Raw genomic sequence first — 17,525 nt, forward strand, 5'->3', positions numbered from 1 at the left:
CAGCCCGGCGAAGAATTCACGGTGACGTAAGTAATCCACGTGATTCCGACTTGCAGCTGCAGAAAGGAGCACTTGTAGTCCTCGTCCCGCCCGACACAGTCGCACGGTGAAGAACGGGATTCGACACAACACCCCTGCCTCAGAATATCAGTTCGCACGGGCACCTGTGAAATAGACAAGAAAACGTCAGACGAGCCGACTTCGGTGCTGCCTCCACTGCCAAATCAATTCGTCCTTGCGAACATTGGAGCAAATGTCCTGCTATAGGTGTGTCTAGTTATCCTAGTTGAGTGGGGACGCAGGCAATTAGGCATATATACTTTTCTATTTCCTGCAAGACAGTTATGAGGAAAAACCAGCCTATTCACGTCCCTGCGGGATTGTAAAGATGGGATGTTATGTTGTTGCATTAGTAAGGAGAGTGAGTCAGTCACTTTGTACTTATTGAATATGAAGCGCACTGTTTTTTTTTGCACACGCTCTAGCTCTCCAATATTAGATTTCTTAAGGGGGTCCCATACACTGGAAGCACATTCCAGCGTAGCCCTAACGCAAGTATTATATGCTAGAAGTTTGACGTTAGTAGGTGCAGTTTCAAGTTTCTTTCTGAGAAACCATAATTTTCGTAGCGCAATAGTAAAAATAGCCGATATATGTGATGACAGGTAAGTTTGTTATTTAAAGTGATACCAAGATACTTGGATTTATCTACTTCCTGTATTTCTCTACTTCCCGTATGTCACGCTCGTTAATTAAGTATGTAAACGTGCTAGGTGTTTTCTTTCTCTTAACGCGCAAAAGTAATTTTTTTTCTGTATTTAACTCTATGTCCCATCGAATGCACCAGTCTGTAATGGCCTGTAGGTTTTCTTGTAATATTGCATAATCATTTGGATTACTGATTTCCTTAAAAATAACGCAGTCATCCGCGAACAGTCGAATACAGACATCACCGAAATAACCCAATGCGTACGAATCAGAGCCAACATATTGTTGCAACACAGTGCCCATAGGCACACTAAAGGCGTCCGCCATCACTCTAGTAGGCACCTCAAATCGAGGATGCACCAGCAGAGATGCCTAAGCGATGGCTTGTTTGACGGCAAGAAAAGCACACTGAGCCTATATGCGACCAAGGTCGTGCAGAAGTAGAACAGTTTTAGTTATACTTCGATTCGAGTTATACTTCAGAAGTAGACAGTTTTTGTTTAACGTTAGCGTAACAGGGAGGTTAAGAATAAGTTACCGTTCCGCAACCGTAGTTTGCAGAAAGGGAGTTTTAGTATAGCGTGATAGCATAGATTACGTGCGGGACGCTATTCAATTACGCTGTGAATTTCGCATACATAGTGCACCTCAGTGATTCAATCTGTATGCGCGTCCGTAAGATGGGAGAGGCGGCGCAATGGAAGCCAAGAGCGTGTTGTATTTGTACTTTCCATGTCCGCCATGGAGGAAGGAAACAAAACAGGAGAGGCCCTGACGTCACTTTTTTGAAGCCGGAAGTGCAGCCACGTTGGTGTGCCACCTCTCTTTGCGCCTCCAATCAGGGGTTCTATAGCTCGGCGGAGCAGATGGGCGCGAACTTTGAACTTGCATCGTTACGAGCCGCCAGAAGTGTCTGCTGCCGACGCGCGTCAAAACAAAGCCTACAAAACTTCTGTAGCAGTTTTAGTGAAGCAGACGCGCTCCTGTGTTTTTTCGTGGCACGTTGAAGAAGACGACGAAGACCCGCGCCGTGATTGCTTGAGTGTATCTGTTGCTGGTTGACACTCACACTCACAGACCCAAAACCCAACTTTCAAGCTTACACACAACATTCCAAAGTCAGCTTTTCTCGTGAACAAAAGGTGCTGCGGGAAATACACTGGCGGAAAAATCTTATCTCATTTTTGAGAGACCGAGAGCAGCAGCGAATGCTTCACGAGTGCGGTTGCCATAGCAACGTTGACATTTGGTGTACCCGTCCCAGCGATCCTTTGCGAAAAACAGCACGTGACTTCCGCCACACCTTCTCCAATACGTTCGTGCTGGCCAGGGCCTCTCCTGGGGTTTCCTTCCTCCATGATGTCCGCCGATCTGCGGCGAAGCAGCACAAGCTGTCTACCATAGCATAGCCTCCGAGATCTTCCGATCTCAGAAGCCAAATGCCGTCGTCATGCCTACCTCCCGACTTCCCCCATAGGTGGTGCTAGCATCTCATAGGTTTTTTCTCGTTAAGCTTGGACGTGTTCGAAACAAGAAGCAATCTCGAAAAATCCTCAAAGTTATCCATAATACTCTGTCGTCGAAGCGGCCTGATACTAAGCGAAAGCCGTTTGCAGCCACTTTATATGAACGAAGTGAATTCTACAAAAAACAACGCCAAATTCAGTTCGAAGCGGGCGGCCGGGACTGCCGCCATGTTTTACGTAAACTACGTAAGCCACCACCACATGGTGGTGGCGTGGAGCAGAGGTAGAATACCCGGCTTCAAATCTGAAGGTCGTAAATTCGAATCCTACTCCAGTCCACCACATTTTCAGGCATGGAGTGGTGCCTGACACCGGCAAGAAAAAAATATATATCGCCGAGAGCTAGTGGGGCGATACTAGTTCAGGTGCAACCAAACTAGGAAGGCCCACTAAGCTTCATCAAAGTCACTCCCTCACCAGAACAGGAATTGGCCTCCCTGGTGCAGTATTCAGCCACTACCTCCCTCATGACTCCGACAATTAACCCATGGCCCTCAGTTCCCAGTGGCTGCGGAGCACCTGACCAAGGCGGCGGTCAGACCTGCTACGCGGCAGAGGGTGCTAAGAATCTCTGGGTCAAGACAGGCCGCCAATGGAAACTGAACCTGGCAACATTCAACACGCGCACCCTCTCGAGTGAGGCTAGCTTAGTAGGACTATTTGAAGAATTATCAGGCATTTCCTGGGATATTATTGGCCTTAGTGAGGTTAGAAGAACTGGTGAGGCTTACACAGTGCTGACTAACGGCCACGTCCTCTGCTACAGAGGTCTTCCAGATAAGAAAGAATCCGGGGTAGGATTTCTAGTGCATAACAACATAGCGGGCAACATTCATGAATTCTACAGCATTAATGAGAGGGTAGCAGTCGTCGTAGTAAAGTTGAATAGGAGGTACAAAATGAAGGTAGTACAAGCCTATGCCCCAACCTCTAGTCACGATGATGAAGAAATAGAACAGTTTTATGAAGATGAACTAGCAATGAGACAGGTGCAAACTCAGTATACTTTACTCATAGGCGACTTCAATGCAAAAGTGGGGAAAAAGCAGGTTGGTGAGCATCAATTGGGAACTACGGCATCGATTCTAGGAATGCAAGAGGAGAGATGTTAGTAGAATTCGCGGAAAGGAATAGGCTCCGAATAATGAATACCTTCTTCAGGAAGCGCAGCAACAGGAAGTGGACCTGGAAAAGCCCTAATGGAGAAACAAGGAATGAAATAGATTTTATACTCACTGCCGATCCAAGCACAGTGCAGGATGTAGAAGTGTTAGGTAAGGTTAAGTGCAGTGACCATAGGTTAGTGAGGTCTAGGATTTCTCTCAATTTGAAGAGAGAGAGAGTGAAATTGGTCAAGAGGAAACAGGCCGACCTAGAGGCAGTAAGGGTAAAAGCAGACCAATTCAGGCTGGTGCTTGCAAACAAATATGCAGCTTTAGAAAAGGAAGTAAAGACAACATAGAGGTAATGAATGAAACCGTAACTAGGTTGATCTCAGAAGCAGCAATTGAAGTGGGAGGTACGGCACCAAGGCAACCAGTAGGGAAGCTCTCCCAAGAAACAAAGGACCTAATAAAGAAACGACAGAAGATGAAAATGTCCAACTCAAGAGATCAGATAGAATTAGCTGAACTGTCAAAACTAATCAACAAGAAAAAAGTAAGGGATATTCGAAATTATAACGTGGGAAAGATTGAGGAAGCCGTAAAATATGGACGCGGCATTAAATCAGTAAGAACAAAGCTTGGCATAGGACAAGGCAAGATGTATGCACTGAAAGATAAGCATGGTAATATCATCAGCAATTTCGATGACATAGTAAAAGCAGCGGAAGGATTCTATACTGACCTGTACAGTGCCCAAAACAGCCAAGCTACTTTCATTCAAAATAGTGATGAACCGGATAAAGAGGCTTCTTCTATAACTAGCGCTGAAGTTAGAAGGGCCTTGAAAGACATGACCAGGGGAAAAGCTGCTGGAGAAGATGGAATAACAGTAGATTTAATCAAAGATGGAGGAGATATCATGCTTGAAAAGCTTGCGGCCCTTTATACGCAATGCCTCACAACTTCATGTGTACCAGAGAGCTGGAAGAACGCCAACATTATACTAATCCATAAGAAGGGAGACGTTAAAGAACTGAAGAATTATAGACCCATTAGCTTGCTTTCAGTATTGTATAAAATATTCACCAAGATAATTTCCAATAGAATCAGGGCAACACTTGACTTCAGCCAACCAAGAGAACAGGCTGGCTTCAGGAAGGAATATTCTACGATGGATCATATCCATGTCATAAATCAGGTAATCGAGAAATCTGCGGAGTACAATCAACCTCTCTACATGGCTTTCGTAGATTATGAAAACGCATTTGATTCAGTAGAGATTCCAGCAGTCATAGATGCATTGCGTAATCAAGGAGTACAGGAGGCATACGTGAATATCTTAGCAAACATCTACAAGGATTCCAGAGCTACCTTGGTTCTCCACAAGAAAAGTAGAAAGTTACCTATCAAGAAAGGGGTCAGGCAAGGAGACACAATCTCTCCAATGCTATTCACTGCATGCTTAGAAGAAGTATTCAAGCTCTTAGACTGGGAAGGCTTAGGAGTGAGGATCAACGGCGAATATCTCAGCAACCTTCGATTTGCAGATGACATTGTCCTATTCAGCAACAATGGACACGAATTACAACAAATGATTGAGGACCTTAATCGAGAAAGTGTAAGAATTGGGTTGAAGATGAATATGCAGAAGACAAAGATAATGTTCAATAGCCTGGCAAGGAAACAAGAATTCAGGATCGCCAGTCAGCCTCTAGAGTCTGTAAAGGAGTACGTTTATCAAGGTCAATTACTCACAGGGGACCCTGATCACGAGAAAGAAATTTACAGAAGAATAAAATTGGGTTGGAGTGCATACGGCAGGCATTACCAAATCCTGATTGGGAGCTTACCACTGTCGTTGAAAAGAAAAGTGTACAATCATTGCACTCTACCGGTGCTAACATATGGGGCAGAAACTTGGAGGTTAACGAAGAAGCTCGAGAACAAGTTAAGGACCGCACAAAGAGCGATGGGACTAACATTGAGAGACAGCAAGAGAGCGGTGTGGATCAGAGAACAAACGGGGATAGCCGATATTTTAGTTGACATTAAGCGGAAGAAATGGAGCTGCGCAGGCCATGTAATGCGTAGGATGGATAACCGGTGGACCATTAGGGTTACAGAATGGATACCAAGAAAAGGGAAGCGCAGTCGAGGTCAGCAGAAAACCAGATGGGATGATGAAGTTAGGAAATTTGCAGGCGCCAGTTGGAATACGCTAGCGCAAGACAGGGGTAATTGGAGATCGCAGGGAGAGGCCTTCGTTCTGCAGTGGACATAAAATATAGGCTGATGATGATGATGATGACGACGTAAGCCACGCAACGACGGTAACGTTAAATCTGAGAAATACCGTGCGTACGGCAAAACCGAAAGGGTCGTTTAGTGTTCTGCGGATGTGCATTTCGATCCCGCTATTCCGCTAAGCCTGCTAAACTAAAGCCGTCTATTACCGAATACGGGTTCCATGGTGCTTTCAATAAGTCGGTGACCGGATGTAGTGAGGCCGCGCAGTGGGGAATAAAGCCGCGTGAGAAACTTACTAGGCCCAAGCACTCGGGAAGCTGGCGGAGAGAGTAGATTTCCGAAAGTTCTTGACTGCCTCAATGTGGGACTGTAAGAGGAGGATGCCGAGCGCCAAAATGCGAAGGACCAAGAAGTCTATATCGGAGGCTCCAAAATCGCATTTCTGCGGATTGACGACGAGGCCGTACTGTTGAAAGCGCTGGAAAAGTTCAGGTAGGTGACGCTCGATGTCTACCGGAGCGGTGCTGGCGATTAGTATGTCATCGATGTACATGAAGGCTGCAGGAAAACCACGTGTCACCTCAGCAGTGAGGCCCTGGAATGTCTGTTCGGCATTGCGTAAGCCAAAAGGCAAGCCCACAAACTCGGAACAAACCGAAAGGCGTCATGACGGCAGTTTTTGGAATGTCGTTGGGTTCAAGCGGTATCTGAGTCTTGACCAAACTCACGACTCACTTCGCTAAAGATCTTGCACCCATCCAGATTGTGAAGGCCTGGATAGGGGGAAGTAGGTAGCTGTCATATGTGGCTTTAGCATTTAGGACTACGTAGTCTCCACAGGGACACCAGTCACCCCGATCCGTGTTTGGCACCAGGCGCAGTGGTGATGCCCACGTGCTGAAGGAGGGAAGAATGATGCCGAGTTGCTACATGTGCTCGAATTCGCGCTTAGCGGCGGCTAAACGCTCACTGTGTGTCACGAGATCTCGGGGGCGTGGATGTTTACGAGATGGACTGAGAGACGTATGACGGCACATCACACATGCTTTAATGAAACAAACCAAAAGCAAGAATCCCCACTAAAAAGAAACTGAGAATGACAAACAAAGCATGTGGAACATATACAAACGGCTCTAAACCGTATAGAAAACTCAGCTAATTACACTGTTCTTATATTCGGTCTTATCCCCTACACTCCTAACAGTCTGCCTACTCTAGCTTCTCTGGCTGCGTCGCTGCTCGAGTGGAATGTTCTCACGTTTTTGACGCTGACTCATGTGGATTCCTCGTCCAAGTCGCGTCGCGTCTCTTCCGGAGTCGCTACTCCCAACGATCCTGAAGGTGTCGTCACCTTGGTAGACGCTCTTGTCCCGGTCGCCGTCGATGACGTGGTAGAAATGCCCGGCGGGTTAGGCCTATCGACGGGTTCGGGCGCTGCTTCCGTCCGGCGCCTGGCCCAAGTGCCGACGAGGCGTCTCAGGGACTATCTGCGTGCTCGTCTACCTCAGAAGTGGGATCCTTGCTGGAGTCCTCGGAACTTCTGTGGAGGCTGTAGCTCTAAAAAAGCACGTGAAATCTTAGAAGCGTATTTCATGCTAAAAAATGAACCAGGAAAACACGTGAGAAAACCTTCTGTGGAGCTGGGAGAAAAAGCTTTGAAATTCATAGATGAATGTTAGATAAAGCCATACCAGTCATTGTGAAATCAGATGTGCGTAGATAAGCTGAATTTTTCGTCTTTCTTGTTCTTGCTCTTCACTTGCAGTCACCCTTCATGTATATATTAGATGGGCGCTAGAGAATAATAAACAGTTGAAAGTTTGCGCACATGTGTGTCAGTCCTTTTTTCGTCCTTTGTAAAACAGTATAGCGCAGTCAACAGAAGGATGCCATACCAACTAGCCCATGTAGAAGCCTTACTGGATATATACCGGTTTATGTATGAAGTGCCTTAGCACAGATGTCAAAACGGACGATGGATGGCCCATTGTTACACCCCTCGCCACCGCCGATGCCTCTTTCACAAGTGTCACAATACTCGGCGGCGGCACTGTAACGTGCCGTAGTTTTAGTAATACGACTGATTACGACCGATTGTGTCGGGAACACACACGGGTTTATTTGTGCTACATCGCAGCCATCTTGGAAGCTCTCCTGCTCTCTACCAGGGTTGCCTTCCTACATTACAAAAGATGTTATGCATGGACGCTACATCATCCCCTCAGGGAAGGAAAATTCAGTTTTGTTGAAACACATAGTAGAAAAAATAAAAATGCACTTTTGTTCACACATAGTCTTTCAGGCGCTCAGGTCGTTGCCTGGTTCGTTGGGGGTAACGCTGTGAGGCGGTCTTGGTAGTTGCTGGTGGAGCTTCACCAGGAGTAGCTGTGCTGTGGCTTGGAGGGTCACAGTTACTTGGCACAGCTGCATCGACCAGGTCTGGCATGTCAGTCTGGTCCTGGTGTCGTTCCATTTGAACTGTGCTCGCATCCTTGAAGAAGCTAGAGTTGCGACAAATCGACACTCTATCTCTGGACGCTGTGATTTTGGAGCCAGTGATTTTGGTGATAGTGTATGGGTGGGGGTCATAGTAAGACGAGAACTTGTTTGACCTGTCTTGTTTTCAGAGGACTTGTTGTCCAACATGCAGCTGGTTGTGACTGGTGTGTCTCCGAGAATCGACGTACTGCTTGTATGCTTTTCTTTGGGTGTCATTTTTTCTCGCTTCAGAGTGAGCTGAGTTCTGAGTATCAGTAGCAAGTGTCGGTAGAAGATTCCTCATGGGTCTCCCAAATTGAAGTTCAAACGGAGACTTACCTGTGGAACCATGGGGTGTGGACCTGTAAACCAGGAGGAACGACTGAAGCTCATTGGTCCAATCCAAGTGGCTGACACGACTTGCGAGTATTGACTTCTTGAGGGTGCGCATGAATCGTTCGGCTTCCCCATTAGCCTCTGGCCACTGTGGAGTGATGCCGTGATGCTTGAATCCAAGCTCGCTAGCAAACTCTGCAAAACCCTCACTCTGAAAGGGTGGGCCATTGTCTGACTTTACAATTTCCGGACAGCCGAACTGAGCGAATATAGTGCGCAGTTGCTTGATGACTGTAGGTGCTGCAAGAGTGTGTAAGATGCTAACGACTGGGTACTTGGAGAAATCATCCACAACTACCATGGCATACTTGCCATCAGGGAAAGGGCCAGCAAAATCTAACGACAGTTCTGTCCACAGGCCTTGAGGAAGCTCCTGAATTGGCAAAGGGTCTCGATGGTGAACCGGTGGGTTAGCTTGGCATGCCAGGCAGCTCTTAACTGTCTGGTTCACTAGAGAGTCTATCCCTGCGAACCACACCTTCTCACGCAACAGCTGTTTTGTCTTGACAATGCCTTGGTGGCCTCGATGTGAAAGGTGCACCGCCTTTGTGTGAAGTTGTGCTGGCAGTACTATCCGCGTGCCTCTTAACACAAGGCCTTCTTTGGAGACTGACAGTTCTGTCGCAACGCGAGAGAAAGGCTGTAGAGTTGTGCTCTTCCAATGTTTGCCTTTCAGGGGTTGCTTTAGGGCTTGCTTGAGCGAGTTGATCACCGGGTCAGCTAACGTCGCTTCGGTTACCTCTTTTATGGTCATGGCACGAGGTAGGCTGTGAGACACGATGAAGTTCACATACTGTTCAGCGACAGACTCCATGCGCCGAAATGGTTCCGTGGAGTTTACTGGGTGGCGGGACAAGTAGTCAGATGGGTTGCTTGGACCACTAGTGTGTTGCACTTCAAAGGTGTATTGTTGAATTCGAAGTGCCGAACGCTCTAGCGATGGTGAAGGCAGGGAGCAGGGGTTGCTGAGAATACTGACCAATGGCTTGTGGTCCGTCATTAGGTGGAATGCTGTCCCATACAGGTAAATGTGAAAGTGCTCAATTCCCCACACTACAGCCAGCATTTCCCTTTCAATTTGAGAGTAGCGTGCCTCCACAGCAGAAAGGGCACGACTCCCATATGCTACCACCCTGGTTTCACTTCCGGATGTCTGCGTGAGAATGGCACCTAGGCCATGAGGAGCAGCATCTACAATGAGTGTGATGTCCTTTCCTGGGTCAAAGTAGGCAAGAGCTGTGGTCTCGGAAAGCTTTCTCTTCAGTTCGTCTAGGGCATCTTGCTGTATGTCTGTCCAACACCAGTCCTCTCCTTTGGCTGTGAGTTTCCTGAGTGGTTGGGTGAGGTGGGCCAGATTCGGTATGAACCGACCACAGTAGTTAACAAGACCAAGGAGAAATTTCACTTCACTGGCACTGGTGGGTGGTGAGGCACCGATTACTGCAGACACCTTAGTAGGGTCTGGTTGTACACCTTTGCTTGAGAACACATGCCCGAAAAAGGTAAGTTCCTGTTGGTAGAATTTGCATTTCTTGACGTTCACTGTGAGGCCACTTGCAAGTAGACATTCCAGTGTCGCCTTCAAAGCTTCATCATGCTCTTTCTCAGTCTTTCCATACACCAATATGTCATCGCTTACGTTGAGCACGTTGGGGATGTTGGTTAGAACCTGACGGATGGTGTCCTGGAACACTTCGGCTGCTGAGTTGATTCCGAAGTTGAGTCTCTTGTATCGGAAGAGTCCAGCATGTGTAGAGAATGTGGTGATCACACGAGATGATGCATCAAGTTCTAGTTGGTGGTATCCATCTTTCAGATCAAGTTTAGAGAATAAGATGGATCCGTTCAAAGCAACAAGGATGTCGTCCACTGTCGGTGTGACATGTCTCTCACGCTGGATGGCTTGGTTAGCACAGCGCATGTCGACACACATTCGAATATGCTCGGGGTCATGTGGTTTCGGTACTGCCACGATTGGAGATACCCAAGGTGTTGGTCCTTCAGTCTTTTGAATTATGCCGAGGGACTGTAGCCTTTCAAGCTCTTCTTCCAGGGGCTTTCTCATGGAGAAGGGGATGCGTCTGTGAGGTTGTGCTACTGGTTGAACAAGGGGGTCAACATGGAGGTGTACTTGGAAGTCCTTTAGACAGCCCACTCCCTTGAAAAGGTCTGGGTAGGCCACTCTCGGATCCAGTCTGTTTGGCACCTCTCCCACACTGTACGTGATCTGGACTAGTCCTAGGCGGGAAGCTGCAGAGAAACTAAGTAGTGGGGTACAGTCTCCAGACACAACATAGACAGTTTCATGGCTGCTGCTGTTCTTGTAGGTGATGAGAACGTCTAACTTTCCGAGTAGCGGTAAAGGAGAATTTGCGCCATAAGCAAATACTTTCTTGGACGTCTTGGACAGCGTTTCCACGCTTTTTCAAGCTATTCGAACCGATGACAGACACTGTAGCACCAGTGTCAATGGTAAAACGGACGGTCTCACCATCGAGTTTGAGATCCACCTGGGGAGAGGCCGTGATTGCGCAACAGTGAGAGGAAGTCATGAAAACGTGTTCATCACTGTCAGGGCTGCTTTCCCGCACGACTGCATGCACAGTTTGGCGTGTTGAACGACACACACTAGCAAAGTGTCCAGTTTTATGACAAGCACTACACTGTTTGCCGAGAGCGGGGCAACTGGAACGTCCCTCACTATGAGGCCATGGTTTTCCGCAGTTGTAGCATGTTGCGTCTGTCCTTTGATGGTGCGGTGGCTCGCGAGGCCGTGACGGCGCTTTCCCGTGGTACTTCGGTTGATGAGGTTGCGAGGCGCGCTTGGAGTTCACTGCAAGTGTAGACGCTCACGCTGAGTTTTCTTTGTACCGCTGACGTTCTTGCTCGATCACGGAGATGTTTTGCTCGACCTCTTCAAACAACCTGCCTTGTTTGAGAATTCCTTGCAAGTCGAGGTCATGCTGCATGGCATACTGGCGTAGACGTGTTGACACTGTACACAGTAGGATTTGGTTCTTGATTTCGGTGCCGGCATCGGCGAAATCACAGTGCTTAACGAGCTGTCGTAGTCTGGCGTAGAACGCGTCGAGTGATTCGTTTTCCATTTGCTTGGCTTGACGGAAGCGGTAAATCTCGAAGGTAGTGTTCACTCGGGGTGCAAAATAGCCATCGAGATTCTTGCGTGCTGCGGTGTAGAGAGGCGTTGCGTTGCTGGATCCATTGGTGCTTGAAACGGTAGACGCAGTTGCGGATGCGGGAGAATCAGGTAGCGAACAGTAAATGTCATAAACTTCTTCACCAACGTAGTGTAGCAGTAGGGCCGTCTTCCGGTCGTCGGCTGTGATTCCGCAGGCTACGATGAAGTTTTCGAAGCGTTTCACCCACTTCAACCATTCGGTGCCGACGTTGTTGGCGTCAGTGGCACGCGCGTCGAAGAAAGGAAACGAGGGAAGCATGCTGTGCGCCATACCGCAAAGTAGAAGTTCGGTCGATGTGTGCTGATATCTTCGTTCCGGTTAAAATAGTTGCTTGGCAGCCTTCACGTAGTTCAGACGCATCCTCGACGCCATTGTAACGTGCCGTAGTTTTAGTAATACGACTGATTACGACCGATTGGGTCGAGAACGCACACGGGTTTATTTTTGCTACATCGCAGCCATCTTGGAAGCTCTCCTGCTCTCTACCAGGGCTGCCTTCCTACATTACAAAAGGAGCTATCCATGGACACTACAGCCACTTCCTACCAATCGTTGTGCCCCTTTGTCTCGTGACGTAGAGATCGCGCTAGCGCTGTTATCAGCAGTTGCCCTCTGGACTCGCTATGGGATGGACGCGTGTCGTTTGCTCGGAGGAAGAAGAGCGGGAATTGAAGGAACGCCAACACGCACAGAAGCGCGAATGGGTGCGCAAACAACGTGAAGCCGTCATCTCCAGCTTCGCTGGACTTCCTTCTTCAGAGGGTGGAAGGGCTCTTGTTTTTTCGCTTTCTGCGGATGAACTGATATCCTACGAGACCGTCGTCCACCGTTTCACGGAAAACTTTGTTGACCCGGAAAACAAGCTCTGTGAAACTTGTTTTCACAAGCGTACTCAAGAATCGGGCGAAAACGTTGACGCTTGCTTAATACGCAGACCTCTGCAGACTAGTCAAGCGTTGCAACTACCCGTCCACCCAAGTCGAACGACGACTGGTGCTGGACAAATTTGTAGTAGGCTTAAGGGACGTACGCTCATCTCTCGGATCAGCTGTGCCGTAAGCAGTATGCTTACGGTAAAAGTATGCTTGGACTCAAGCGCGTCAATGGAAGGACGCCGACAAAGAAAAAACTGTCAGCCCTTCCATTGGGGTGGAGATGGAAGATCAGCGAAGCTGTACTATGGTGGGAATTATGTATTTCCAATTATTACTATTAAGATGTAATGGTGTAATTGGTTGTTTGAACTATTAAAGAATGAGAAATATATAGTATCCGGTGGTTTTCATTTATTTAGTGACCACAGGGACCATGGCCTTATGGTCGCTACGGTAAACCGCCATAGGGTGTACGGCAAAGGTTGGCACGTTCTTCATAAACACGCCACCAACGCCGCGTGCGTTCAGTGCGAACGCGGGCAAAACGCCGCCGCCGTTGACAACAGGGGCGGTATGCTGTAAGAGTCTACCTAGTGAACTGTCCATTTCGGCGACCACTGATTCGCTGCTGCTTGATGTGCAGGAAGGTGCCAGCCAGTCTCCTTCCTGCACGTCAAGCAGCAGCGAATCAGTGGTCGCCGAAATGGACAGTCCACTAGGTAGACTCTTAAAGAATACCGCCCCAGTTCTGCGCGTTGCTGGTGCTGCTACATGTACAAGTTTATACAGCTCCTCAAAACTTTGAGAATGACAGCCCATACACAAATGTCATGAAACAAAACACCGGCAGGGCATGCCTTTTATGTCGAACGTTCTCAGACTGAAATAATAAAAGTTAGAAACAAAACGGCCGGTCGCAAGATACGCATTTGGAGCCGCAGATAAACGTCGCCTCCCCTCCCTCCCGTCCCCCCACGGCCTTTCGCGCGACTGAAGAAGTAGCATTTGCCCTCCGCCGTGCGTTCGCTTCCCGTGAAAGTGCGCGTCCCTCGCGGGCTTTCACTCGCACATACAGTATACAACCAATGAGAGTTTTACAGCTTAAGCGGTTATGGGCTCATTCCAATAGCCGTTCCGAGTCGCGATGATGCCGCCGCGTCACCGTTATTGCCGGAAACGCGAAAACATACCCGATTCCCGCTGCGTGGGAGCCAGATACTCAACCACTAAGCCACGCAAGCGCTTGCTATCGGGCCGCGGAAAATACCCTATAAGGCAAGCGCGCAGGGAGAGAAGACTCGAGCCTCCGCCAGTATGGTGGCGCCATTTAGGTAAGGTCCCTGCAAAGGCAGCGTCCGCAGGCGCAGACAATGATATGCGATTCAGACGAGGCGCGCAATCAACGCGCTCCCGAGCTGCCGAGCCTCCGCCAGCATGGCGGCGCCATATAATTAAGGTGCCTGCAAACGCGGCGTGCCCGTCATGTAAGTTGCAGTTGTAAGGCTTGATCGGGCTCAGCAGACTGCTGTGCAGAGAGCATTACAAGCCGCAGCTCGCCATCAACGCCGGGCGGACAGTTCAGATCGTTCTTGTCAAAACGAGGCAAACAGACTGCCGCGAAGACCCTGTTGTGCGTGGTGCCCAAATTGGAGCTACTCTTAAGCCGCTCCACCAGCTTACGCTGTGACTGTGCTGCGTGTGCCGCGCAGGCCTGTGACTTTTTTTCTACACGCGAACACGAACATCGGAGACTGAGCGCGTAACAGCTTCGCTGCAAAAAATTAGGGGTAGCTTCACACTAGTGTTGGGAAGACTGGGCAAACAGCGAAGCTGGCGACCCCACCTAGCTTTATCTCGGTTCGGCCAAGTTTTTGCGAGATTATGCTTCGAGACTCACCACGGTTTGTGCAAGATCACCCTGATATCATCAACAGCCCAAGGAGCAACGAAAACTCGGTCATTAAAGTATCTGGACGCTTCTGGACGCTCAAACGCTTTTGCTTGGTTTCGCAGGCTCGTAACTCCGGATCTTCTGCGAATCGCCGACGTTTCACCGCCGCTTCGGCGGCGCGATACTCGGGATCGGACCGAAGTCGCCTCACTCGCTCTCGCGTAGTGGCGCGGCGGATTTCGCGCCGCGCTTCAGCTTCTTCGGGAGTGACACTCTTCTTCGGGAGCGACCCCTCAGTCGCAGCATCATGCGGAACTGTTCAAAGGCCTCGGCATGCTGAAAGATCAGTACCAGATCAGACTTAATCCTGGCGCCGTACCATTCTCACTTAGCGCTCCTAGACGAATGCCTATCCCATTGCAAGGTATTGTTCGACAGGAACTGGACAGGATCGAAGCCGAAGGAGTCATTCGCCTGATTGATAAGCCAACTTCTTTGGTGCGGGACTCGTAATAGTTTCGAGCTCCTCAGGTGGTTACCGACTTTGCCTCGACCTTACTCGTTTGAATGAAGCTGCGCTGCGCGAGCACCACATATTATCAACCGTTGAGCAAGATCTCGGTCTTCTAGGCAACTCGAAAGTTTTGTCGAAGGTGGATGCTACAGCCGGCATTCACCAGGTCAAGCTCGCTACAGTCTCAGGAGCTAACGACTTTCGTCACGCCTTTTGGCCGATACGGCTTTTGTCCCCTGCTATTTCGTATCACATCAGCTCCAGAATATTTTCAAAAACAGGTGGTATGGATCTTCGATGGTCAAGAAGGTGTAGGAAATATGATAGATGACATCCTGGTCTTAGGTCGTGACAGGAAAAAGCAGGATACCCGCTTGGAGCAAGTCCTATCTCGGTGTAACTCTCAACGAAGATAAGTGCCGCTTTAGTGTGTCCGAAGTGTCTTGATGAGAGATGAGGAGGGGGGGGGGGGCGGGGCGTTTTATTCCGGCGGCTGTTGCGTATGGCGCGGCCGTGCGGGCCTTATCTTGAAAGCGATCTGCGATGGGCATACAGTGTATGTGTGCACTGTGTTTTCGCCGTTTAGTTCGCGTTGTAGCGAGAGGCAGCACGAAGGTCAATTCATTCGCTGGTGGTACCGCACTTCCTCGCTCCAGCGTTTTCACATGGAGTTTCCGCGGCTGTTGCGTATGGCGCGGCGGCACGGGCCTTGTCTTGAAAGCGATCTGCGATGGGGATACAGTGTATGTGTGCACTGTGTTTTCGCCGCTTAGTTCGCGTTGTAGCGAGAGGCAGCACGAAGGTCAATTCATTCGCTGCTGGTACCGCACTTCCTCGCTCCAGCGTTTTCACATGGAGTTTCCGCGGTCATCGAATGAGATGTGTTCATGTTTGTTTGTGCGGGCGTGACACCAGGCTTGTTATTTTAGTTAGTAAGCGAATGTTTACTAGTTTACACGGCCGGTAATTCTGTTATTCTTACTTCGTATAACTGTCTATGAATTTGCTATCGCGATCGATGCTTCGCCTTTCTGGCAAAACTGCGACTTTTTAAAACTTCTGTTAATAGACCGCCACACAGTATGACACCGTTATTCTGCTTTATTACAATGTTTTCCGAAGTTACAATTTTTTGCGTCACCGACAAACTTATTGATAGAGTTACTGTGGTTCTTAGAAGCGCAAAGTCATTCGGCCTCCTTGTACGCGCAAAGTAATGACACATTTGAGTTTCTTTGTGAATCAACTTGAAGCATTCGTTTGTAAGCCCTTGCTTACGAATATTTTTACATTTGCACGCGTTTTTCTACGTGAAGCACTTGTTATAAACTTCTTCAAGTGTCCACATGAAAGTGTCTCATGGGATATCAGCATTGGTGCATTCAAGCACCGGGCTCCAGTCTGTAGCCTGAAGTTGATTTCGAAAATTATTCAATGATGTTAGATTTATTTCTTGGGCAATGCGCGAGTTAGCGTTTGTCCCAAATTCTTTATTTTGTTTAGAAAACGTTTAAAGAGGCAAGTAATCCGCTATATCTCCCTCTTTCTAGATTTCCAAAAGGCATTCGACAAGGTTCCTCATGAACGACTCTTCCTAAAGATATCGCGTCTAAATCTTAACCCTCCTGTTCTCCAATGGGTGCCGCAACTTTCTAACTAACCGTCAGCAGTTCGTTTTCGGTAACCAATGCTCGTCTAATCTATCACCCGTTATCTTCGGTGTGCCGCAAGGCACTGTCCTAGTACCACTACTCTTCTTAATATACATTAACGACTTACCGAAAGGTTGTTGTTCGAAAATTCGTTCGTTCGCTGATGATTGCGTTATATATCGTCCTATTACTAACGACGCTGATTCTCGTTCACTCCAGTCCGACCTTAACATCATTGAAACATGGTGTAATAACTGGCTAATGTCTCTCAACGTCAAGAAACGTCGCTACTTACTTTCCACCGCCTCCAATCATTTATTTCAGCTAAATACGTTATCGCTGGTGCTGAAATATGTGCCGTCACTTCTTATAAGTACCTAGGTGTTAACCTATCCAGTAACCTCGGTTGGTCTTCACACATTTGCAACATTAGCAATGATGCCAATCGTGTTCTATGTTACCTGCGCCGTAATCTTCGTCTTGTTCCCCCTTCAGTAAAACTACTAGCATATTTAACATTTGTTCGGCCCAAACTTGAATACGCATGCTCAGTGTGGGACCCATACCAATCTAACCTGGCAACAGCACCAGAATCTATACAGAATCGCGCAGCAAGGTTCATTCACTCCGACTACTCTTACCACACTAGCGTCACTAAACTTAAGTCATCTCTGAACCTTCCAACCCTCGGGCACCGCCGCAAAACAGCAAGGCTATGTCTCTTTTACAAGTTTTATCACTCGTTGCCTCACCAGACCGACATCATACCTGCGCATCGAACTTCATCCCGTCATAGCCATTCAAAGGCTGTTTATCCCCCCCCCCCCCCCCCCCCAGCTCGCACCGCCGCTCATCTTAACTCTTTCTTCGTACAGACAGCGAAAGACTGGAATCATCTACCTGCCGAAGTGGTGCACCAATCCAATCAGTCA

The sequence above is a fragment of the Dermacentor silvarum genome, chromosome 4, assembly GCF_013339745.2.
Source record: "Dermacentor silvarum isolate Dsil-2018 chromosome 4, BIME_Dsil_1.4, whole genome shotgun sequence".
NCBI classification, from domain to species: Eukaryota; Metazoa; Arthropoda; class Arachnida; order Ixodida; family Ixodidae; genus Dermacentor; species Dermacentor silvarum.